Source organism: Delphinapterus leucas, chromosome 3 (genome assembly GCF_059928025.1).
Source record: "Delphinapterus leucas isolate spDelLeu-1000000601 "Yukka" chromosome 3, BTC_Dleu_Yukka2, whole genome shotgun sequence".
Classification (NCBI taxonomy): domain Eukaryota; kingdom Metazoa; phylum Chordata; class Mammalia; order Artiodactyla; family Monodontidae; genus Delphinapterus; species Delphinapterus leucas.
Genome location: NC_143131.1, coordinates 126251877 through 126278009, shown reverse-complemented (window position 1 = coordinate 126278009; position 26133 = coordinate 126251877). Strand labels below are relative to the sequence as shown.

Here is a 26133-nt window from a genome sequence, read left to right as displayed (position 1 = left end):
TTAAAGAGCTATAACAAGTTTGGAAGAAAAACAATGAAACTGGTTAAATGATATGAACAGGAAATCCACAGCAAATAAATAAAATGACTTCTAAATTTATGAATATGTTCAACCTCATTCATAATTAAAGAAATGTAAATGAAAACATTGAAATGCCATTTTGTCACTCATAAGGTTAACAGATACTGAAAAGAATGGCAGTATGGCAGAGATTCATCTTCATATGCTATGTGTGTGAGAGTACAGTTCGGTGCAGCTTCTTTGAACAACAATTTGGCAAAATCTGCCAAACTTCTAAATGCCCTTCCTTTGGACAGCAAAGATGTACGTACATGATCATTTATTATAATAGTTTTTTTTGTAGTAGCAAGAGGCTGAAAAAAAAAAACCTTTGTTGTTCATTAGTAGAAAACTATTAAAAATTTAATGGAACATCTGTATAGTAGAAAAACATGACACCATAAAGAAAGAATGAAGTAGAACTTTATTATAGCTCTAAGGTATATTGTTACGTGATTAGAGCAAAATCCTAAACAGCAGGTATGGTATGTGCCCTTTGGGTTATAAAGAAAAAAAAATTTTTTTTTGCATATTTATATTAGTAGTCCCAAAGGAATTAAAAGGCAACTGCTAAACAAATGTTCTTTAAATGGATTAATTCACTTGCTTTAATCCATGACATAATAGGCGCTGGCTGCCTGTGAGGAAGCCATACTTTTCAAGGCTGGAATCTCCTCTCAGCATTCCTCCTCATTAATTTTTAATGTGCTCAGAAGAAACATTCATACACACACACACACACGTGTGCGTGTGTGTATATACGACCCTTTAAATAATGAATAAGGAATAAAGGAAGAAAGGAAGGAAGGAGGGAAGGAAGGGAGGGAGGGAGAGAGGAAGGGACTTGGTCTAGCAACATACATGGTTAGAACCTTAAGATACCAGATGTAATTATGCCCAAGGAAAAACTTTTGACTCAAAACTTAAAATTTTTGAAAAATTTTTAAGCAGAGATTGATAACAGTTAAGACCAAATAGAAATAAAAAGTGTGCCTCATGTGTTTATTTTATTTAACATTTTGTTTCTCAAGAACATTTATTTCCTTTTTAATGGTTATGACATTTTAGTAAACTCTATAAAACATGTTATTCTCATTCTTGGTTACCTACACCTTGAGGAACTCTCTCCATCTGGACAGTGAAATTGAAGGTACTGCATCACCACTTACCTTGCTCATGGATAAAATACCCAAGAGAAATCCTGAGAATATTTTGGGCAGAGCTTTCCGTGGAAACAATTAGATAACATTAGCAGACAGCACACAATTTGAAAACTATCAAGCATGGAAATATAGACAAATTTCAGTACGTGTTATGAGTAGTAGGAATGGAGTTGGGAATCGCTGTGGGCTGGAACCATTGGCTGGGTTTTCATAGAGGACTTGGCAATGAAAATAGGACTTGGAGTAGTTGGGGAGAATTTATAGAGAAAAATAACAATGGAAAGGCGGGTCAGGAGCACCAGCAAAGACAGAAGAAAGGCACAGGATGTGCTTGAGACCCAATAAGAAGAGAATTCAAATGACTGGAGTCCAGACTTGTGAGTGAGGAAGGCAAAGCAGATATGACAGGCCAGGCTCAGGACTTGCATGCTGAGGAGAGATGTAGCCATGTGGAAGCTATTGGAAGTTCTTGTGTCTAGGACTGACATGAAGAAAGTGTGTAAGGAAGATCAGCTGTATGATGGGTAGATTAAGAAATGGAGGGACCAGAGGCAGGAAGAACCATTGCAAGGGTCTTGTAGGGCTACGACCACAAGGAGAGGGCCAGGAGTAGGCAGGTAGTTCTGGAATAGACACTACCACTATGATTTTCAAGCTTGGGATGCTGACCAAGCCCTGCAAAGGAAAAAACATTTCTTATGGTTCCCAGTGTTGACATGTTTCTTTTAGTATAATGTTATCTACATGTACACAAACATAAAAGTAGGAATACCTTGTTCGTTTTATAGCTTGTATACAACTAAAGTGACAAAAATAAAGTTATAAACTAAATGCAAATAAAATGACAAAGTAACTACAATTTAAGTGGACAAATTTAATTACATATGAAAGATAGTCCTGTTTGGCTGAAAGGAATTCTCTGCTCACACCTGCTCTGACAAGGTCCTTTGGAGTTTGATTTGTCTGTACTTACTTGAGCCTCAGATCTCCCATCACAGGTTTTCTATTTGCATTGTTGCAAAACTTTTGTTCCATGAAGTTCTGTGATGTCATTTGGCTTTCACTTGCTGTGAAGACATCACTTATTCATTAAGACTTCTTTTTTTTTTTTTTTATTACCCACGACAGCTAAGTAGTATTACTTGAGGCCAATGCCAATTTGCTTATAAACACAAGAAATACAGGCACTTAAATCTCGTAAATAGTAATGCAGGTGACCCAAGTATTAAAAGTGTTTGAATGGTTATAAAAGTCAAAGGAAAATTATAACATTATCATAGGATGCCCAAGAATTTGTGGATCTCTGAGACTCCACTGAGAAGTAGAATACCTATAGAAAGGTTTCCTGGGCTTACAGCTTCTTTCTAAGGGAGCTGCCTTTTCTAAGCCTCTGCTACTTAAGTGACCATGTCCTGTGCCTTATCACCCATTGGCCTTTCCCCACCCCCACCCTCCCTGGCCACTGTGGGTTGGGTCAGGAAGGGAGGGTGCACTTGAGCCAACGATATGCAATCCACTGGCTAGTCAGTAGCCAGAAATTTTTAGACAGCAAAAAGAGAGTTGGCTGTATTTCGTCCCTCTCACTTCTCTCTCCCAAATATGGAGAGAAGTTGCCAATTGACAACACATATGAATGCAGAAAGGTGATGTCAAATGGGGGCTAGAGACCTATGTTGCCCATGAGCAAAGTGAAGTTATGGGGAAATGGACACTGAGCATTCTGAATCACTCCTCAGTTGCAAGTATCAACAGATCCAGCACAAGTTAGGTTAATCAAAGAAAGGAAATGTCATTGCTCCAAGATGGGCAGGTCAATCATTTCACCTGGACCAAGTCTCTCTCCTTCCAGTGGTTCTACTTTCCTCTATGATTGCTTCATTTCCAGATACCACATGATGGTAAGAAGGAAAGTGGACACACCTCTCCACCAAACAATAAAAGTCTTCTTGTATCTCGTTAACTCTAACCAAGTCTATAGGCCCATCCCTGAAGAAATTTGTGGGACCTCAAAAGTCTAATACTGTTATTCACGTGCCCCATCCTGAGAGTGATAAATGGTGTTGTCAGATCTTCTTAAAGTACATGGACTGAAAACGGGAGTGTGTTCCCCAGAGGAGGACTAGGACAAGGATGGAGGGATGTTTGGCAGCATCATTACTTATCCACTACACATCTTTTCTCTGCACCCAGTTTCTTTGTAAAATGATAATAGTAATCCTGCTCTGCGCACCACTCAAGATAGTTGTGAAAATGAAATGAGGCAGTGGGTATAAACACATTTCTAAACTATAAAATACATACGATATGAAATAATATTGTTTCAAGGGCTTGCTATCCCCCCTTGTCAGGTACACAAGAGCATCATCGAGCTGCATGGGCACTTTTCACCCTACTGACTGCAGCTTCAAGTTTCCTGGGACCAGTTCCTCTTGCAGGATTCAAGGGTATTCCCCTTAGTTTATTTTGGGCAGCACATGTGGTTCACAAAATGCAAATATTGCTATTTTAATGGCAGCTGCTAGAGGTTTACGGGGTCATTAATTTTAATAGTCTGAAGGCTTTCTCATTATCCAAAGTCTTTCGCTTCACAGTTAGAAGGCATGTACAACTTGCATATTTACTGGAATCTGGACTGGCAGAGAACGATTATAGCTCAAAAGAGGAGGGGCACTCTAAGAAAGCTGACAGTTTCTGCATGTTAAAGGCTTCCTTGATTTTGAAATGTATGTGATTCAAAGAGCCAAAGAACACTATACTCTTTGCGTGTCTTCTTTTGGACAGTGCACAGTTTGATGCAAGAGTTGTTAGGGTAGATTGGTGTTTAAATAAGCAACCCCTCAGGAGGGAGGGTCAGTGGTGAGAGGGGCAGCAGACTTGGAGCCCAGAAAAAACTCTCATGTGGCAAAAATAATAGTTAATCAATAGGGCCTACTTGCTGGGTTTCTTTGATGTGAAAACTGAGCCCAGATATGCCTGAAAGAAGCTGGAAACTAAGGCATAGATGGAGCAATTCTGATTGGACTTTGTGTTCTAAATTGGAAAAATGTAGGTGAACTTCTTGGATTTATATCACTGTGTTGAATACAAATCCCATCCTCAATACCAGGAAAGTTCAGTATTCACTTTTGGCTGTATTTTCTGTATAACCTGTGTCAACGTAAGGGTTATGGAATTTGTTATTAGATAACATTTGGAGGAAGATGGCTTGGAAATACAGCAATTACTGTACAGTCTGCAGGCCACTCTGGCAGAGAGTGCCTTTGTGTGAATAACAAAATGGCATCTGCTCCAAAGGAACCAAGAACAGGAAAGCTCTTTCTCCTCTGGGCTAACACAGTGCTTTACCAAGGCCCGTGGCTGGCCCTGGCAGCCCTCTTGGCTGGGGTCCTGTGTGCAGGCACAAGGGTATACACACTCCCAGGGAGAAAACCTGGCAAGGTATGTATCCTAGTTTGCTTGAATTAGGGGGAATAGGAGGGACAAAAGAGTCATATTTGTTGTTTTAATCAGCATTTTGGGGGCATCTCCTTGAAGCAGAGTTTCTTAAGGAGGGGACTTAATAAGAATTTACTGAAGATACATTTTTAAATTTGGGTGCATAATTCTCAACCCAAGAAATTCCTATTTAGGCTGTCTGGGTTAAGGGCTAGACATGTGCATCTTGAAAATACTTTCTGGAATATGGTGATGCTCAGTCCTGATGTCATCAGTTATTTTCCTTTGGGGTTCACTGGATGTTCTCTTTCCCTTCCTCACTGAGTTCAGTGGCTCCTTGATATGTGGCCAGATATATCCTTGTGAGAAACCACTACTCCCCACTTAGGGCTTCACTATGATGTCATTCCTGCCTCTTCTGAATTCCTTCAGCACTTTGTGTTGCTCACACAATACTTATCTCCATGTTCTGTATTGGAGTTATTTATGAACGTGTCTTATCTCCTAACACACAAGTCCCAAAAAGGCTGAGACTCTGTGACACCCAGAGGTCACCCACTGGGGCCCTTGGATTGCATCCTGTCTGTAGATATGTTTTCCTTGGCTTAGAGTATTTAAAACTTTTTTGAATTACTTGCCAGCTTTTAAATCATAGAGGTATTCCTCCCACCCCTGACTTTCCCCCTAAATATAATGACCATTGTGCAATGATTTTTCTGTTGAAATATCTGAAGTCCTGTCAACACAGGCCCCACATTCCTGCATTGCTGCTATTGACTAGAGCTAAGTTTCCCATTTCAAATGGGGATTGCACTCTCCAGTTCACTACAGTCCCCACCACTCCCTATTGTCTTAACACTAGACTGCTTCTTTCATTAACCTTTCTCTCCTGGCACCTGTTAAGCATTTGAATTTGTGACCCCATTAAGCATTTTTGATTTCTTCACAGGATCTGACTTTTTTAGGTGCTTCATAAATATTTGTCAAATGGCAGAATGAAAGTCTAAACTGCTCCAGGGGTATGGGTGCTTAAGTGGACTTTTTTCTCTAAGCTGCCAGATAGGAGTTCATAAGAAGAACAAAAGAGTATATTATATTAGATTTTGTATTGTGGTTTTCCCCAGTCAAGAATTATGAGCTTGTTCCTCATTTTCAGGAGCTTTATCTAAATCTCTTTACTTACCAGTTGCCAAGTAGCTAAGCAGTCCTCCTCAAGCTAGAGGAAATTGATACTAAACATGGGAATTTGAGTGAGCAGGTTGTTCTCACCCAGTCTCTCCCTGAATTTTTCTGTGTTAACCTGCTATTTGTCAGGGCTTTCAAAATTGGCTTTATGTAAATCTCCACTGGAAAGCCCCTTGGGCTGAGCAATTCTTGTCCAGGAATATCCTTTTTTATGGCTGCCAGGATCATCATCATGGTTTTTAGGAGATATAAATGGAATAGTGCTTTCAGTGCTGATTTCTGAAGTAGCAATCTCACCTCCTTAGCTCTCTAATTAAAATTTCTCAATGTCCTCCATTCCCACATCCTATATAGGATGTGAACCACTTGACAAAATTTTAGGAGGCATGTGAGAATTTTATTGGTCTTGTGCTCAATTTTCTGGCTACCTGTTCTTAATGGCAAATGATACTGTCTTTCTGTATATAGTACTGACAATATTATTAAGCTTTCCTTTAAAATATTTTACATAAAAGTTAAGTTTATTGAAAGAAAAATAAGGAAGTAACAGTTCTGTTGGAATGAGGCTGTGGCAGAAATGCGAAGTTTGCTATGGGTATGACACGTGTTTGGGAAAGACTAAATTTTAAGATAAAAGTCTGAGGCCCTCTGCAAACAGGCCTCAGCTCCCACCAATGTCTTTCCCCCTTTTCCACTGTACATCCTAATGTAACAGGAACATTTTACTGTTCCTCAAATATCCTGGGAGGTTTCCCCACCTTTCAGAAATGGTTTCACAACGGTTAAGTGTCTTCTTCCTGGAGAGCTTTGGGTATTCTCTCTGCTAAAAGGATCCTCTGGGCCCCCACTCCCACCGTACCATCTTGTTCCTATGACTAATGGTTCTCATCCTTCATTTGCAGCTACAATGCATCCTCCGCCAGAGTCCTCGCTGGACCACCCTATATAATATAGGCCTTGCCTCCTATTTCCTTCACAGCATCCTACCTTTTTCCTTCCCAGTTCTTCCAACAAACTGTATTTTTTTAAAAATCTATTTCCTCTCTTGATTATTAAATGTCTCTCTCACTGCATTGTGAGTTCCTTGAGGACAGGGCCCTTGTATCCTGTTCACTGCTGCATCCCTAATGGCCAGGAGAGTGCCAGGCACACATAGTTGCTCAGTAGATATTTGACGAATGAGTGAATGTTCTTCCTGCCTTTGTACCTTGGTGAATTCCTTCTTATCTTCAAGGTCCATCCAACCCATGAACTACTCACCTGAGGACTTCCTGCACCTTCCTCAACCAAGACAGAATAGTCTCTCTCCTCCACATGACCATTATAGTATCAAATCTCCACATGACCACATGACCATTATAGTATCAAATACATTGTATTATAGCCAAATACATTGTATTATAAAGGTCTATTTATCCAAAAAGACTGTGTGCTTCTTGAATACACAACGCCTCCACCCTGGCCCCGCCATCTAGTATTCATCCTCTATTTCTAACCATGATGCTACTCACACCAAGGGAAACCATCTCCTTCTAATGTACTTTGTATCCAGAGCTGACTGGGGTGGGAAGTGAGGAGGGACAGCAAAGACAATGAGAAAACATTCTTGGTATTTATGGGATGTTCAAGCTAAGTATGCATGGCTTGTAGATGTGCCCATAAAACTGTCTTAATAAAAGATGTTATTTCTTTAGAGAATCGTTTGGCTTAAGGTAAATCCTCCCACTCAGAAATCTCCAATGTGATGTTTCCATCTGCAGAAAAAAACTGAACTTTGCCAACTGGTGGTAGAAATCATGAACTGCAGACATACATTCATTATTCAGTTATTCTCTTTCTCCCACTCAGCGTCTATTTATTGACCACTTAGTATGTGCCAATAATTGATGCAGAGAAGTCTCTGTCCTTATTTAGTTATTCATATATTGATCACTTTCTATGGGTGGTGAATCATGTTGTTTGGAGCTTTAGTGTCTACACGTTTAGATAAACAGACCCGAGGGAAGCCAGGTCTATTGGTGCAAAGGCCAAACACTGGCATCTTGGGGCTCATGCAAGTTGATTTTTAAAAATGTAAACAAGTTGGAGAGACTTACACACACACACACACACACACACACACACACACACACACACACAGACTACATGGACTTCTGGCTTCTCTGGCAAACAGTGCCCTGCATTCTTGCATTTCAGCAGTTGGCTGGAGCTGAGAAGAAGCTTGTCCTTCTAGCTGGGGTGACTCCGTCAGCCCCGCATCAACTGTCTTGTCCACTTACTCATTTGCGTGTGATCTCTTTTTGGACATATCCAGACACTTGGATTTTGATTCTCTACCTTTATTCTTAAAGAGGGACATCTCCAAATCTCTCCAATACTTCCGAGAAGGCCCCTCTTTCCAGTAAGGGCAATTATAACTGCACAATTATCAGTAATATGCTTCTTGATGACCCCTAGATTAAGGGCCATTTACTCCTCTGTGTTTCTGTCCTTAAGAAAAACCTCTTTGCTCAAACCCCGCCCCCTCCCCCCATACTTGTTTATTTCCCTTTCCTACCTTGCTTGGTGAGATAGAAGATTCTTATGGAGATGTTGAGTATTTCTCCCACTTATTTGTTCAACAGAGACTTAATGAACATCTCCTAAGGGCTAGGGCCTCTGGTTCGTATGGGAGATGTAGCTGAGTATGCAACACACATACGCTCAATGGGGCTGGCTGTGTGGCCATCATAAAAGGTCCGTAATGCCATGGGAAAGTATACAAGGAATGCATAAAAGGAACGCTGGACTTAATATAGGGGTAGAAATGGATCGAAAAGTGTCCCTAGAGAAAGTAACATTGAACCTCAACCCTCAGGATCAACAGCAATTAGCCAAGGGGGGATAAAACCTGCACAGATGCCCAGATTCAAGAACACTGTTGAGCGTGGAGAGAGAAATTCAGTAGTGCCTGTGAACTCTTTGCAGAAGCACAGACTTCATTCTACAGGTGATGGGGAGCAAGAAGAACCCACAGTCAGCGGGTAAATGTAAATGTTCACATCTTCGTTTTCAGAAGATCCCTCCACCCAGAAATCCATTTTAAGAAATCTGGCTGAGAGCTAGGGCTGCTGGTTCCTTTGAACACCTCCTAGTTCAGTTCTGTATGGGACAGTTTTGTGGCGAAGGACTCGGGAAGAAGCACCTTTGGCATCCTGAAGGCACGGTGCTGATGGCTATTGTCCCATCCCTGTAGCAGTTTTTGTTTTGCCCTTTAAATTCTTGTTTTTCTGTCTCCACTTTCCTGGGAGTTCTCTCTGTTTTCTCCGTAGTTCCTCGTCACTTTCCATGTAATTCAGGCATCTTCCTGGAGCTGCTGTGGGTTTGCGGTTGCCTAGAGAACCACAGCAACAAGGCCCTGAACTCCCCACCCACCCCAGGGAGCCCTTATATCAAAAAGTTAGCTTCAAAGCCTAGTTGGAAGTAGTCGATATGAAGCAAAAAGTCAACAAACATTTCCCTGGAGTCTTGGCACCAGAAGGTCTTTTTCTTTTTCCTTTTGCTCAATTCCCAGCTGGTTAGCAGCCTGAACTTCTGCCTACTCATCCGATCCCCATGGCAGCTACCAACTGGGCTGTAGTAGTGCTGTTGTGGTAGGATGTGATCCTCCCCCCATCCAGGAGCCCTTTCCTTTTCTGACAGCAGGCCAGTCTCCTTTCAAAATGAACTGGTTTAGGTTCACCCCATCCAGGAGCCCTTTCCTTTTCTGACAGCAGGCCAGTCTCCTTTCAAAATGAACTGGTTTAGGTTCACCCCATCCAGGAGCCCTTTCCTTTTCTGACAGCAGGCCAGTCTCATTTCAAAATGAACTGGTTTAGGTGCCTAACACACCCACATTCTGGTTTGAGCTGCTGTGATTGCTGGCTGTGTCATCTCAGGAAACTTATTCCACCACCTTGGGCTCGGGTTTCCTTGTCTGTAAAATGGAAATGATAGTCCCTGTTCTGCCTACTTCACAGGGTTATTTTGGAGAGGAGAAAATGACTCTACAGATTATTCAACCATTTACAAAACAGTTATTGATTACTCAGCCACGTGCCAGCTGTGGGGGGATGAAAGCCCTTGTTAAACTGTAGAGTGCTACACAAATATGACATTCTCAGGTGCAAATAATTCACTACCGACTGGGTCAGATTGGGTGTGTTTGTTCTGCTTCCCTCACCTGTCTTGCCTCCAGGTAGAAGCAACCACTAGCTACCCGAGTACTGCCCGCCCATACGCATTCAAGGCAAAGCTTTAGTAAGAGAGTAATAAATAGAAGATACCAGCTAGCAATCGAAAGATCTATGGTGGCTGGGTTGTGTTTGGAAGCTTAATTAAGTCCTGCACCAGATGCTGTAAGAGGATGGTCAGCCATATTTTCCCTATTGCTCCAGCATTGAGAAGAAGGGCCCAAACAATGGACAAAGAGGAGTTAGTCCCTTATTCCAAAAAGAGTTTTCAACAGTTGGGGCCAGGACATCCCTCTCCCCACAAATCCTCAGGGCTTCCTAAAAGTCAAAACTGGCCTTATCACCGTGGGCCTTTCAGCTTCCTCCATCCTCTCCTCCAGGCTATGTAATAGAAGTCTAGGAGAGGAGAGGAAAGGAGAGTCATTACAGGGTCATCTTTGTTGGGAGTGAAGTGCTCATGAGAAGGTGTGTAAGGGTTAGAGTCCCAGTGGGAAACAGATGGAACCTCACATTAAAACAATCTAGGGAACGTTTATCTACAGAGAGGAACCACAGAGGCTGGTCAAGCAGGGGTAGTAGCAGCAGAGCTCTCACCACTTCTAGGCACAGCGAAATGAGGGGAAGGAACTGAAACCAGAACCCAGATGGAGAGAACCCTCTTTAGACCAATCAGAAATCTTTTTCAGTGGTTGGCCAGGGTATTGATGAGCCCTATATAAAAGTGACAAGAGTATTGGAGAGAAAGGTGAAAACATGAGAGCTATTTGGAAGGCAGACTTCACGAGGCTTGCAGATGGAATGGATCGTGAAGGAAGAAGGAGAGCGAGGAAAGGGAAACTTACAGGTTTCAGGCTTGGGCAACTGGGTGATTGATGGTGCTGTTAATTCTAATTGGGAATGCAGGATGGAGGTTGGGAGGGTTGGAGGATCTATGTTCAGTCTGGAACCTGAAGGTTGAGATGACTGTAAAGCATCTAGATGGAGGTGTCCAGTATTCAGTTGGATATGGCATCTGAGGCTCAGAAAAGAGACCCCAGCCAGAAATACAAAATTATACTATATGTGAACAATTATAATTACATCTATTAAAGGCTGCTATGTAACATGTACATGAGGCTGTGAAATCTAATGCTTCATAGGTGAAGAAATCAGTCCTTGGCATTTTGAAAAATTTTTTTTGTTACCACCCTGGAATTATGGCCACACCTGGAAAAGATAATACCATTATGCTGGCCCGTGCTAATTACTGTCCACAAAATAGCCATTTTGCGGTAGAGGAAATTGAGGCCCAGAGAGATGAAGTATAGTAGTTAGAATTATTATTCTTGCAAGTGACCAAAATCTCAGTTTAAACCAGCTTAAATAAACAAAGAAATTTGTTGGCTCAGATCCAGGGGTGCTTTGTGGCTTCAGGCACAGTTTGATCCAGAGGCTCAGAAAATGTCATTAAGGCACAGTGTCTGTACTTTTCTATTTGTTCTGCTTTTCTTCATGCATTTGTTGACTTCATTCAGACTGGCTCAGATTCATGAAAGCAAGATGGCTACAGCAGCTCCAAGCCTCACATGCTCATGCCTTTAAATCTAGTGAACAGATACCAAACTTTTCTCTCACAGAAGCCCTTTTACAGGTGTCAAGTCTTCTCATTGCTCCAATCAGGTCCTGTTCTTAGCCCTGATCCATCACTGTGGCCAGAGGGTTAGGATGTGCCAATTGGATTGAGACAGTAGAGCTTACTTGAGAACTGGAAGAAGTGTCAGTCCCACATAAACATTAGGATTTCATAATAGAAGAGGGGTGTGTCCACAAGTGAAAAACAGTGCGGTCACCTGAGAAGAGATGCTGGAGAGGGGAATAAACAATAACCATGGGAAGAAGGGACCTGTTTGAGGTCACCCAGCTTGTCAGCATCAAATCTAGAGCTCAGGTATTCACCCCATCTTACTTTCTTCAAACCCTACTGCCTCCTGAAAGCTTTGTTTCCACCAGTGTTCCTAGAGACTTAAGGTGGTCAGAGGCCAGGAATGGGTTAATAAGAAAAGTAGTAGTACTAAAAAAAACATTAGAGAAGTCACAAGTCCTTCAGGATCTTCCTCTGGTCCAGGGTCACAAATTGGCCAAAGTTGTCTCCAGAGTAACAAAAGGAAAGGCACTGCCCCAAGTGGGCAGGCAGGAAAACAAGCTGGTCAGAAAAGCTGCTGCTGACCACTGCCCCAGCCCATACTCCCTCAGCCTGGAAGAAGTCAGACCATAAGCAGCCAGGGAACTTTCAAGACCTGCAAAGAGCCGGTTAGGACCAGTCCACAGTGGTTTCTACAAGCATCTCCAGTTCATTATTCACTGTCAAGTTATTCCATGTGACTTTATCACTCTTTTCTCTCTGTCTTTTCCAGCCTCAAAAAGTTTTGCTGGTTCTGGTTATTTTTAGCTCAGTATGGCCCTTGGGGATCATCAAATCCAACTCTCTGGTTTTGCAGAAGAGAGAAATGAGACTCAGTGTTTCTAAGTGAGTTATTAAGGCCACACACTTCCTATCAGAGTTGGTCACCCTACTTGGGTCTCCGGGCTTCCAGCCCATGGATTCCATGGCACCTGGCTGCTTCCAACCACCTGTTTGTGGTCTCAGCAAGGTGACCAGCTGGGCTCTGCCTTATTAAAGAGCCAAATGTGGTCCCAGCACTGACAGACACAGGTCATTTTTATCTTAGAAACAGGGTGGATTCCCAAGGAAGATTTGCAAGTCGATTTTTGAGAGTTTAGGAACAGTTCCCATAGAAAAAATGTTTTGTTTTATTAGGTTCTCAGTCTTACAAAGCCCACTGGACCTGAGATACCATAGACCAATAGTGAAAATTAGTTAATTCCTGTTTCTACTCTTAAGGGGTGGATACTAAACTTCACTTTGGGACTTCTTTACAGAAAAGCTTTAGGGGCCTCCACAGGATGCTTTTCTTTGGCATTTTGTTTGCAGCCTGGGGCCCACTTAATTTCTTTGCTCTTGAATGATGGCTTCTTTTTTTTTCAGGGCTGGCTTCAAGGGTTTGCAATCTGTGTAGTTAGTTGTCCAGGGACCCACACTCAGCATGTCCTGTGTTTAGTTTAATGCTCTGTTGTGGCTGTCTCGAAATTCTTAATAATTTTATCTTTGAACTTGTGTTTTGTAAGTAAAGTCCAATGGGACAATGGAGCATTCATGTGAGCAGAGGAGATGCATATGTAATATACGTGTCCACTGCTGTTCCTCACAGACGCATTTGCATACAGCATTCACGATGTCCCATGAACATGGAATTCAGCTGCACCCATGATGCATGGAAGCTCAGTGAAACTCACGTGAGTACCAGGCAAGTGTGTTACTGAGAGGCCATGCTTCTGTTCAAGTCAGAACTTGCTCTGAAAACAGAAGGAAGACAGTAGCATCCTAAGAAACACGAGTGACCAAGGGTCCCCCCATCATATCCTTTCTTATTCATGTTACTTCTGTGTATTAGACAATACTTAGGCTGAAAATTAGGACACAGGAAGAAAGTATGTTTCTTTCCTATAGTTCCTTTATTTTCAGTCCTTCCTTATAGGTAAGGTGAAGGTAGGCAGTGTTGGTAGAATGTACAGGTAACAAGAAGTGAAATAAAAGTTGAGTTAGTACTTTTGTAGCATTTCCATTGTTCTGGTAAGAAGGAAATATATATACATGTGTGAACTACAAAATACGTATTCAGCATATGAATTTGGGGGGACACAGTTTAGCCCATTACAAGGGCTTTTACACTATTTCTTTTTTTTTTTTTTTTTTTGCGGTACGCAGGCTCTCACTGTTGTGGCCTCTCCCATTGCGGAGCAGAGGCTCCGGACGCGCAGGCCCAGCGGCCATGGCTCATGGGCCCAGCTGCTCCGCGGTGTGTGGGATCTTCCCGGACCGGGGCACGAACCCGTGTCCCCTGCATCGGCAGGCAGACTCTCAACCACCGCGCCACCAGGGAAGCCCTACACTATTTCTTTTTATAATAACCTTGAGGGAGCAGCCAGTACACTTATTTTGTAAATCCATTCATTCACTAATTCAACAAATACTTACTGGGGACTTACCAATTGCCAAGCACCAGCTAGCTGCTAATGATATAATGACCAAGAAGACAGGCAGGTTCCTGCTCTTGTGGAAATTAGGCTGTAGTGGGAGACAGGCAAAAAACAATTAAGCAAATAAAACAATTACAGACAGTGGTTAAGTACAAGTAAGATCCTGCACACAGTGCAGTGATAGAAAATAAAGTGGGTTAGATTTTTGATAGGGTCATCAGGGAGGGCCTCTCTGAGAAGGTGACAGTTAACCGGGTTTAAGCACTGAGGATTCCTTAATGCAAATGAGCTCAGTAGAAGAAAGAGTCAGCAGGGGAAACAGCGAGTGTAAAGTCCCATAGGTGGGAAGGAGCTTAATATGTTCTAGGTATTGACAAAACGCCAGTGTGTGGGAGCATAGTGTGTGATGTGGTGGTGCAGTGAGATGGCAGGAGCAGGAAGAGGCAGGGCTCTGGCAGCCTTGGTTTAGGGCTTTAGGATTGATTCTGAATGCAGTGGGAAGTCACAGAAGGGTTGCTGGCAGGACAGTGGCCTGGTCTGCCCTGCAGTGTAGAGGATGACTTGGTGGTGGGCAGGAGTGGGAGGTAGAGAAACTGAGTCCCGGAGGTGTTCAGTGACTGCCATTCACACCACTTCTAAAAGGCAGGGCCGGGCAGGTAGACACTGAAAGCTGGGACGTGCTTTCATGGAGGAAACATGGAGGAGGGTGCCCTCTGCTGTTCCAAGTATTCTTTAACCCTCCTTTGAAGGCAGGTCTTCTAGGAAGTGAAGAAAGGAACCTCCCAGCTCTTGATTGTGAAATTCTCCAATCACATTTCCAAAATAGACATATCAACATTTTGAAGTGAAGAAAAATAGGGGGTGAAGACCTTACCAGCCAGAATGTGCAACCTTTTCAGTAAAGCTGGGTTGGAAATGGAATAAGCTGGCCCTTTTATTTTTAGGAGTAATTAGTCATGTTACTTTTTTTTTTAATTGTACATGCTCATTACAGAAAAAAATCAGGCAATACACAAGCATAAAATGTAGAAAATTACTCCAGATCTTACCACTCAGATGTAACAAGTAATAACATTCAATGAACATTATTTTAGTCATGTGCATGCATATAGATACACAGGTTGGATAAAAATGTCCTCTATAAAGATCCCTCTACAGTTAAAACAATTAATATAGCAATTTGAAAGACACAGTCTTTTTTTGTTACATATTTCAATTGTAGTTATATGGATATATTTATGGATATATTTATATAGATATATAGATATATATAGATATAAATATAGATATAGATATAAATATATATATCTATATATTTATATAGATACATTTATATAGATATATCTGCAAACATTTTTTTGCAAAGGATCACAACCATTCTGCTCTGCCATTATAGCAAGAAAGCAGTCAGAGACAATACTTAATGACTGAGCATGACAGTGCTCCAATAAATCTTTATTTACAAAAGCAGGTGGTGGGCTGGGTTTGGCCCGAGGCTGTAGTTGGCTAAACCCCTACTGCTAAAGAGAAGAGAATTACTGTGCTTATTTTCCTTCCACCTCACTTTTCCAGATTTTGCTTATAATATTTTCACTTTGTTAAGGCTCTGATATGTATATTCTTGTATGCTTCCTTCATGTCCACACACGATTAGCTTTAGCTGTGAAATTAAGTGAACTTGATGTTTACCTTAGTCCATTTGGACTGTTACAACAAAAACACCCAAAGCTGGCTTATAAACGACAAGTATTTATTTCTAAGAGTTCTGGAGGATATGAAGTTCAAGATGCTGACCTCAGTAGATTTGGTGTCTAATGAGGGCCCACTTCCTAGATGGTCATCTTTTTGCTGTATCCACACATAGTGGAAGGGGTAAGGGATCCCTCTGGGCTCTCTTTTATAAGGGCATTAATCCCATTCATGAGAGCACCACCCTCATGGCCTAATCACCTCCCAAAGGCCTTACCTTCTACTACCATCACCTTGGGCATTAGGATTTCAACATATGAATTTTGGGTGGACACAAGTATTCAGACTATAGCAGCATTTCACAGTGCTTCTCTTTTTCATCGTTTTTTCACTCATGAGTTCTTTATTTTATTTTTATTTATTTATTTTTTAAAACCCATGAAATATTAAGGGATAAATTTAATAAACTATACAATACACACAATGAATATCACAAAACATTGCTAAGTGAAATCAATCCGTAAATAACTGAAAGAATATAGCATGTTTGAGATTTAGAATACCCAATGTCTTTTCTTTTGAATTTTATTTTATTTATTTTTTTATACAGCAGGTTCTTATTAGTCATGTATTTTATACACATCAGCGTATACATGTCAACCCCAATCTCCCAATTCATCACACCACCACCCCAACCCCCTGCCGCTTTCCCCCCTTGGTGTCCATACGTTTGTTCTTTATTATTGAGTTCTTCATTATTATGAGTTCTTTATTATTGTTCAACTCTTGTTCAGCTGGGATTACAGTTGATTCTTGAACAATGTGGAGGTAAGGGGCACTGACCCCTGTGCAGTTGAAAATCCTTGTATAACTTTTGACTCCCCCCAAACTTAACTACTAATAGCCTACTGTTGACTGGAAGACTTACTGGTAATATAAATAGTTGATTAACACGTTTTGTATGTCATATGTATTATATACTATATATATTCTTACAATAAAGTAAGCTAGAGAAAAGAAAATGTTATTAAGAAAATCGTAAGGAAGAGAAAATACATTTACTGTACGGTACTGTATTTATCAGGACTGTATTTACCGTAAGTTTACATCATCTGTTTACAAGATGAATTGTCTGTCAGTACCTACATTAATATTGTCGTATATGATACAAAACACTGTAGATGTTATACGTAATACTAAGACTAGACATCAAAAATGAAAAGATAATATGCAAAAGCAATTCATATTTATTTACAAGTATAACGATTTGTGCATTGATAACAAAGAAGTAGCAATATAATTGCTTTATGGTAGCCTAGCTTATACACTAATTTATAATGTTGTTATAAAATTTTTATGGCATACAGTATTCCAGTCATATGCATAATACAGTATTGGAAACATTGTTAACCTTTTTTTAAAAAAAACACTTTACCTGGGATGGTAGACCAATACGCAGTTTCTCCACTTATGGGAGAAAGAGGGGCAAACTGTACAGTAATGTAATTCTTTGAAAGCAAAGTTATAAAACAGTAAGAAAACTAACATACTATTAATTTTATATTAAATATGCCTATATAAAGATAGACTAGTATCTACATATATTTTATGCATTCATGACATAACATTTCTTAATTGTTTTGATATTTCTAGAATACACAGTTTGTGACTTTTTTTTCAGATTTCCACAAAATTTTCCAATGTATTTATTGAAAAAAATCTGCGTGTTAAGTGAACCCCTGCGGTTCAAACTTGTATTGTTTAAGGGTCAACTGTATTTGTCAAATAGCTTTGCTTAGTTTGTTTTGTTTTAAAACGAGTTCATGGGTATTATATTTCCTGAACTCTTTCATATCAGAAATTATCTGTCTTTTATTTCCATACTTGGTAACACCCTGACTTGGTCTAATATTCTTGGGCACACTGCTCTCAGAAGTTTGTAGTCATTGCTCCACTGTCTCTGGGCATTGGAGTTGAAATGGAGGAGCCTTGAAACCCACCTGACTTCTTCCCCTCATGTGGCTGACTTGCCTTTATCTCCCTGAATGTCTGAAAGATTTTTTTCCCTTAACATTGAATAGTTTAACCAGGAAAGATCTCAATTTTGATCATTCTCTATCAAATTTTCTTAACCTAAGGTGTGCCCTTCTTATCTGCGAATACAGTTCTTCCTTTCAGGAAATTCTTCCTAGGTTATGTCTTTGAATTCATTTTTGTTTTTCTTTATACTCTAAGGATGTAATGTCTCCATGTTGGATGATTTTTTCTCTATATATCTTCTTTCATCTGTGCTTTAATCACACTGTCTTTTCACTCTGCAGTTTCGATGATTATCCCCAGCCGCTTCTCTGTGATGTTTTCAACCCCACTTTTCTCTCTTTTGCCATTTATAACTTATTAAATCCGTAACAACGTTGTTTCATTTCTCTGTTTTTTTCTTAGCTCTACAATCACTTCTTTCATCTTAGTCAACTGTTTTATGATTTTTCTTTGAGGTCTTGTCTTATTGAATTTGTATCTTAATGAATTCTTCTCTATAATGAAGCATTGAAAGGGAATCAGCATTTCTCCTTTGGGTTTTATTTTCTTCCTGAGGGTTTTTGTTTGTTTGTTTTATCTTTGTCTTGCCTGATATATTACTCATTTTCATTGTAGTAGATTTGTATAATTTCTGTACTACTTCTTTTCATTTTGCTCACGTTTAACAATGAGTAACTTTGCCTTTAGCTTCTCTGAAGTGGTGTAGATGGATTCTCCTGAACACCTTTCCCACTTTAACTGGGACCAACTTGTCTACCCTGCATCACAGGATTGTTTAAGAGCTGAGTGCAGCTTTCTATTTACTTTTCAATTGACAGCATCATTTTGAATTCCCAGTATTTTGTTGACTAACTCTGTTTTGGGAGATGGGTGTGACCTTAGGAGTTGTCCTCAGTCACATTGGAGTCTCTTTTCTTTTCATGGCTACCAAACCTAAAAGATAGTGGTTCAGGTGCTACTCTTTTCCTCTCTGGTTGCTGCTGATTAATTATTGGCCTTAAAGAAATAACAACTTCATCAGATGTGGGAAGAAGTTTCTGTGATCTTGTTTTACTCTGCTATCTTTACGTGGAAGTTGGGTGTTGAAGAAAGAGCCAAGTAAAGTTTTGGAAGGATTGAGTTATGAAATGGAACAGACTAGATGAACGGTTTTTTTTTTTCAGACTTCAAGAAAGACTAGATGAATTTTAAAGTCGCATTTAGTTACGTCTTCTGAGACATGACTAATATAACAGTTTAGGTCACGCAACCACTAAAAATTGTCAGGGGCTTCCCTGGTGGCACAGTGGTTGAGAGTCCGCCTGCCGATGCAGGGGACACGGGTTCGTGCTCCGGTCTGGGAAGATCCCATGTGCCGCGGAGCGGCTGGGCCCGTGAGCCATGGCTGCTGAGTCTGCGCGTCCAGAGCCTGTGCTCCGCGATGGGAGAGGCCACAGCAGTGAGAGGCCCGCATACCACACACACACACACAAAAATTCTCAGGAAGTGCAAAAACAATTTAATGATGAGGCATTGCAAGTTTTAGACCGCTAGAGGGCAGGACTTGGCCACAATTTGAAGTAGTTCCATAATACATTAACTATTGTCAAAAGTATTATACTGGATTTCATTTAAACTATTGTAAAAAGTGCAAAAAGGAAAAACAGTGAGGGGCATGGAGCTAGAATTATCTGGCAGACAAGAGCTACTCACTGGTAAGATGGATCCCATGTTTCTTTCTCTGGGCATCTAAATCCAACCCCACTTATGAGCTCATTTCTGTCAATCCCCCCAGTCTTCTATGTTTGCAAACTATTAAACCACACCCCAGTTCTCAGTCAACTGTGCTGTTTTCCAGCAAGAGTGCAGAAAGGTGAAATGACTTGCCCAGAGTTACAGCCACCTACCTTGTAAATGGTAAAGACCTGAAATGGAGCACCCCTGTATTCTGGGCTCCTGGGCTTTCTACGGGTTTCTCCAGTAGAACAAGCTCTTGCTTCTGACACTCTGTGTTCAGGATTGCAGCCTAAAGAGAACCAATGCCAGCAAGAAATAAATCAAAGTCCTCCCTTCAGCCCTAGTTGTCTGTAGCTCCCTGTGGCGTTCTGCGTTGTTACTCCTGACTGAGTCTTTTGTGGCCCAAGGATAAGCCTCTGTACAACAAAGATGATGGAAACCTGCCTTTGCTGGCAGCAGCGTAACATTTGTTTCTTAGACTAGATCTTATTGTTGTAAGTACCATTTGCCAATATGAACTTTCGGCTTCTTGCTCACCAAATTCCTCCTTATATCAATTGCAATGCTTCAACAGGGAATTTAAGGCTCAGTTTTTCCTTCTTGGGCTGCATTCTTAGCCTCAAGTCTTTAGTGAAATGTTTAATCATGTACATTTAAGATAAATGTCCACTCATCATTGTACTCAGGGAAGCTCTGAACCCACAAAATCACTCAAACCCTGCCAAAGATTTCAGGTTGGGGTATAAAGTACTCTGTCATAACAGAAATTGGGAGTATCTTCAACAGGACTGCATCCTTACAGAGACGAGGCATTTTATTTATTTACTTTTTATGTAGATTTTATTTGGTCTGTCCCAGAAAATCATGTTGTTTTCCTTGGGAAATACGTTGGCTTAAATACTGTCGTTAGGTTTTCACAAAACCAGATCCCTCCCAACAGGAAGCAGGTAGGTTTGATCTTTCCTTCATGATGAGGTGTAAGCATGAGCTATAGCTGGTGTGGTGCAGTTCATTGTGGGTTAAAGTGTCCAGTACTCCCTCTCCAGCACCTCCCTCCTATCTTTTACGCTGGAAAAAGATGCAGAGAATTACGCTTTCTACCACTGGAGTTGCTTTGTTTGGACTCCAGCATGGAGGCAATGATATATGCTTATTGTTATTTTCCATGGTGAAGAAATGAATAGAGCCTCGGATTAGGGTGGGGGATGGCTCCGCTTCCTCCTTTCTCTGGGGCTGAAGGGAGTAAAAGCTTGGACTCGGGGCAAAAGAGAAAAACAACAAAGCTCTCTTGGAGGAGGTGACCCAGTCCTTGAACTATACCTCTGTGTAGTGGGGAAGGAAACCAGTTTCAGACCTATAGATCCTAGGAGCTGTGCTGCTTATATCGAGTTCAAAAATTTCTTTTTCCTTGCATTATTCTCAAGATTTCAATAGTATTTTATCACTCATGTGCTGGATTATGGAGAATTAGGACAGGGCTTGTACCCTCCTGGTGTGGGCCATACCAAGACAGGGGGCATGTCCTTCAGGCTGCACCCTTTAACAAAGTCTTGTAGTGAGAGCCTGTAAAACAGCGGTGAGATGGTGAGAGGTGACCAGCAGAGGGGTGCAAAGCGGTGGTCCATAGTGAGAGATGGTAAATGATGATCAAAGTGGATTTGTTACAATGTGGAATTATGCCCTGAGGATTCTCAGGAATAATAAGGAGAAGCCCCCCCAATAAATATGGATATTTCATAATAAATAAATAAAATATAGGATAGGGCCCAGCAAAATTAGTTGGATATTAAGCAGAAGGGCCTCCCTTGAACACTAAAGAAACTTGAGAAATTGGGGGTACCTATTGTTAGGGCTTTCTTTTTCGATTGTCTGCAACTTTCCATTTCCTAAAATAAACTCAAATGAAGAAGGCTGGGACAGAGCTTCCCTGGTGGTACAGTGGTTAACAATCCACCTGCCAATGCAGGGGACACGGGTTCGATCCCTGGCCCGGGAAGATCCCACATGCCACGGAGCAACTAAGCCCATGTGCCACAACTACTGAGCCTGCGCTCTAGAGCCCATGTGACATAACTACTGAAGCCCGTGTGCCTAGAGCCTGTGCTCCGCAACAAGAGAAGCCACCGCAATGAGAAGCCCGCACACCACAACGAAGAGTAGCTCCCGCTCACTGCAACTAGAGAAAGCCCATGCACAGCAACGAAGACCCAACACAGCCAAAAATAAAAACAAATAAATTAATTAATTAAAAGAAAAAGAAGAAGGCTGGGATCACCTTTATTGAGAAGTTCAAAGAAGAAAATGTATATTATCTTATGATCAATGTCTGGCCGGAGTGTACCTAAGGGAAAAACAGAGTGGAGTTCATTGCTAAGCAAACATACAGTTTAGCCCTAGAGGGAAATGCAAGATGTTTACAATGCCAAGAACAAGAACGTTAAAACTAGGAGCATATCTGCAGAGAATGGAGCCATGTAGGTAGTGCAAAGAGCAGCCTATTTAATTACTTTATGGTTCTAAAAGGTGATGGGAAAATCCTGTGTCTTAAATAGGAGTGAGTTTAGTATTACAGAGAGTTATAGATCTATGGAGTGAAATGAGAATCTCAGTAAAGATGCGGCTAGGTGTAACAATGTATCCTATGTTTAAGTAAAGTATTCCATAGAAGGAAGATTGGAAAGATTGATGAATAATAAGTGATATTGGGAATAATTGGAGAACAATTTGGGAAAAAAATTATCTTAGAATGATACCTTATACCATGATATACTGGAAAATTGTTAAAATCATCTAGAATCTATTCCTCCTTCCTATGATAATAAACCTTAACTTTGCTTGGGGGAATAACCTCTTCTTTTGCATGTGCACTGTGGGTGGGACTATAAATCAAGGTTCATTGCCTTTTTCTGGCCAAGGGGTGGCTGTCACCCAAGTCAGAACAATCAGAGTCTGTCTCAAGAAACTGTGAACAGAGCAAAGGGGGAATATGTATTGAGTACCTACTGTGTGCCAGGCAGAGGTCCCTGCCCCCATGGAGCTTACGTTCTGGTGGGTGAGGAAGGGGGCAGAGGACCGTAAGTGCCCCTTCCTTTTGCTGCCATATTCCTTTTATGTCTGATGAGTGGTTTCTCCTGCCAAGATCCCCAGAGCTGCCTGGTTATTCCCTCTCCAAGCCAAGCTCATCAGCTTTCACTTCAATTCTGTAAATTCTCCCCAATCTTTCCAATAAATTCCTTTTTGGCTTAAATTATTCTGAGTCAATTTATTGCCTGTGAACATAAATGAAAAATAAATTTCATATGATTTAAATAAGTGATTTTCAAGCTTCAGGTGCAGAAGAATCACATAGAGGGTGGTCAAAAATACACATTTATATGATCCTTCTAGAGAAATTTTGATTAATTAGGTTTGTCATGGATATTAGCGATGGGCATTAAAATAAACAAGCAAACAAGGAGGTAATCTGGTACAGATGATTCTCAGACCACCCTTTGAGAACCATTAGGTTTAACAGTCAATTATGGGCTTCCCTTGTGGCACAGTGGTTAAGAATCCGCCTGCCAATGCAGGGGACACGGATTCGAGCCCTGGTCCTGGAAGATCCCACTACTGAGCCTGCGAGCCACAACTACTGAGCCCACGCACCACAACTGCTGAAGCCCACACACCTAGAGTCCGTGCTCTGCAACAAGAGAAGCCACTGCAATGAGAAGCTCACGCACCACAATGAAGAGTATACCCTGCTCGCTGCAACTAGAGGAAGCCCGCGTGCAGCAACGAAGACCCAATGCAGCCAAAAATAAATAAATTAAAAAATTTTAAAATAAAATTTAAAAATTAAATTAATGACGACAAAAGATTCAAAGAAATGCCAGTAATGCACTGGCTAGGGTAGGCTGCAATTGTCAGTCTCCTGCCCCACTGGTGGCAGTTTAATTGGGATTGAGGAAACTCTTGGAAAGCTATATTCCCAGAAATGACCAAGGTGTTCTTCTCTATTTTTGAGGTCCATGAAACCTTTAATATAAGACTTCTGCTTTTAGAATTTATTGCTATAAAGGAATAAGTCCCAGCTCATCCCAAAGTCCAGCTCCTTCAGTCCTTCTGGCCTAAGGCTTGTTGTCTGTTAAAGACATAAGGGCCCAAGTTCCAACACTGCTCTATGCTAGGGCTGCCAGATTTAGCAACAATTAATAATAATAAAATATAGAACATGCATTTAAATATTATGCAGGATATACTTACACCAAAAAATTATTCATTGTTTATCTGAAATTCAAATTTAACTGGACACCCTGTATTTTATCTGACAGCTTTACCCTAAGCATACATATCCCATCCTTTCTCTCCTATGAAGCTTGCAAAAAGACCCCCATTGAACAGTCCAGTAAAACCTCCAGCTCCAGGCATTAGTGGTACCTTAGATGCTTGATTTCTTAGAACCATAGAGCAAGGGCATGACATTTTTCAAACTTTCAAATCTACTAACTCAACCAGGGACCTTTAATTCAGAAGCTAGGGTCACTTTTAGTGGGGTGCCTTGACTCTTGACCCTCAGACTCTTGACCCTCATATAGCCAACAGTGACCCTGGGAGTAGGTGGATTCTTGACCAGCCAGAGATCAGTCTAGAGGAAGACTCAGTCACCTTCTTCAAACTTTGCATTCCTTGTGTGTAAAGGAGTGTGAATAATACTATCTCCCTTCAGTGAAAATAAGAATATATATTTTCTTTTTTTGTGTGTGTCTGCAGAAACTAAGAAACCAGACAGATAAACAAGAGACAAATCAAAGTGGTTACTTATAAGGGGTGAGAGTGGGAATGGGATAGATGGCGATAAAGATGGGGGGTACTTCTCAGGTATAGCTTTTTGTATCATTTTAGTTAGGAGCCATGTGACTGAATTATACACTTGAATAACCTCCCTTGCGAGGCTGTTCTGCGGATAAAATGTGGTCATGCAGGTACAGTGCCCAGCACACTCAGGGGTACTTGTAAAATGGTGCTAACATTATTTCCACCACAGCACCTTGAACCTGTAGGGGACCTGTTCCTTGCCTGGCACCTAATGGCGCATACACTAAGCAGTGACAAAAATCATCAACTTTGTTCTCAGGGAGCTGTTCTAATATTTATTTAAACCCTAAAGTTTGTGGTGACTCTTGCTTCCATGACTTCTGCATTCTTTCCTTCCTGCCTTCCTCCACCCATGTCTAGTCCAATTTGGTGCTTCATGATTTCATTCTGGCTCACTACTACCCACCCCTTTTCCTTCCACCAGTTAAATGCTACCTTTTCTTGGACGGTGCAACCAGTAACTTGTTATGTCTTAGATGAAGCAACTCTAAAAGCAGGTGTCGAGAACGGTACCAAGGAAAGAGTTGGCTCTGAGTGGATGTGGTCATGTGGGAAAGCAATGAAGTGAGGAGATTTAGGAGGCATTTGATTAATACCAGTAATTTAGAGATTCACTTGCCATTACTGGATTCCAGAAACCCTTCAGGCTGACTTCATCCAGTTTCTGGGAGTGTCTCTCTGGGTCAGGATTTTTTTTTTTTTTTTTTGCAGTACGCAGGCCTCTCACTGTTGTGGCCTCTCCCGTTGCAGAGCACAGGCTCCGGACGCGCAGGCTCAGTGGCCATGGCTCACGGGCCCAGCCGCTCCGCGGCATGTGGGATCTTCCCGGACCGGGGCACGAACCTGTGTTCCCTGCATCGGCAGGCGGACTCTCAGCCACTGCGCCACCAGGGAAGCCCCTGGGTCAGGATTTATTTGTGATAAGATTCACTTTCCAGCAATGAAAACAGAAGAAAGGAAGAACAATAGAAAAGCTTGTATTCCAGATTTATGAGAGGTGGCTGGGAAAGGAAAGAGATAAGGACTGAGGGGCTTTAGGGCAGGAGGTGTGGAAAATTCCTGGTGTGAGTAGCCCAGCCTCAGCATTCAAGATGGGGATACACATCTTCACTGTGCTGTTGCCATTTGTTTAATGGGTGATCCAAGTTCTTTCTGAACCTGTAAAATGAGGACACCAGAAGGCCCTGCATATCCTTGGCCAATCATGGAACCTCAAATGAGTCTATTTCATTTACTGTAAATTTGTCTTAGCAAGAGCTACTCCTAGGAGTTAAATGAAATCATGAGCCAGTGATTGGGACTCTAGATTCAGAAAGCCAGGGTTATAATCCCACTTCTGCCACTTGCTATCTTTGTGGCCTGGGGACAAGGTATTCAATCAGTTATTTTTTCCAGTTTCTTTATGTAAGAAACAGGAATAAAATGTATTGAGCACATACAGTTGTTGTAAGGACAAATAAAATGATCTATGTAAAACATGGAGAACAATACTTGGCAGAAAATAAGTGTCCAGTGAATGTTTCATGGAGTAGTGATGGTAATATTAGTAGTGAAAGGTAATGCATGTAAAGATGGGTGCAAAGCCTGGCACATAGTAAGTCTTCCGTATGTGGTATCTGTTATTACTCCGGCTTCTCCTACCTTCAGGATCTCCTCACAACTGTGTCTGCCCCCATGTTCTGCTCCAGCTCTAGCCCTTC

At 41.3% G+C, this 26133-nt stretch overlaps 1 long non-coding RNA gene across 6 annotated transcripts in view; it reads left to right on the top strand.

Moving 5' to 3' along the window:
• Positions 1–26133, top strand: part of LOC149749690 (uncharacterized) — a 161739-nt gene that overhangs the window by 43593 nt on the left and 92013 nt on the right. For 2 of the 6 annotated variants that reach the window (XR_016392803.1, XR_016392801.1), the window contains exon 3: positions 13303–13387. The exons of 2 other annotated variants lie outside the window; for them this stretch is intronic. This is a non-coding gene — a long non-coding RNA (uncharacterized LOC149749690). 2 more of the 6 variants (XR_016392804.1, XR_016392800.1) reach the window with 1 other exon arrangement.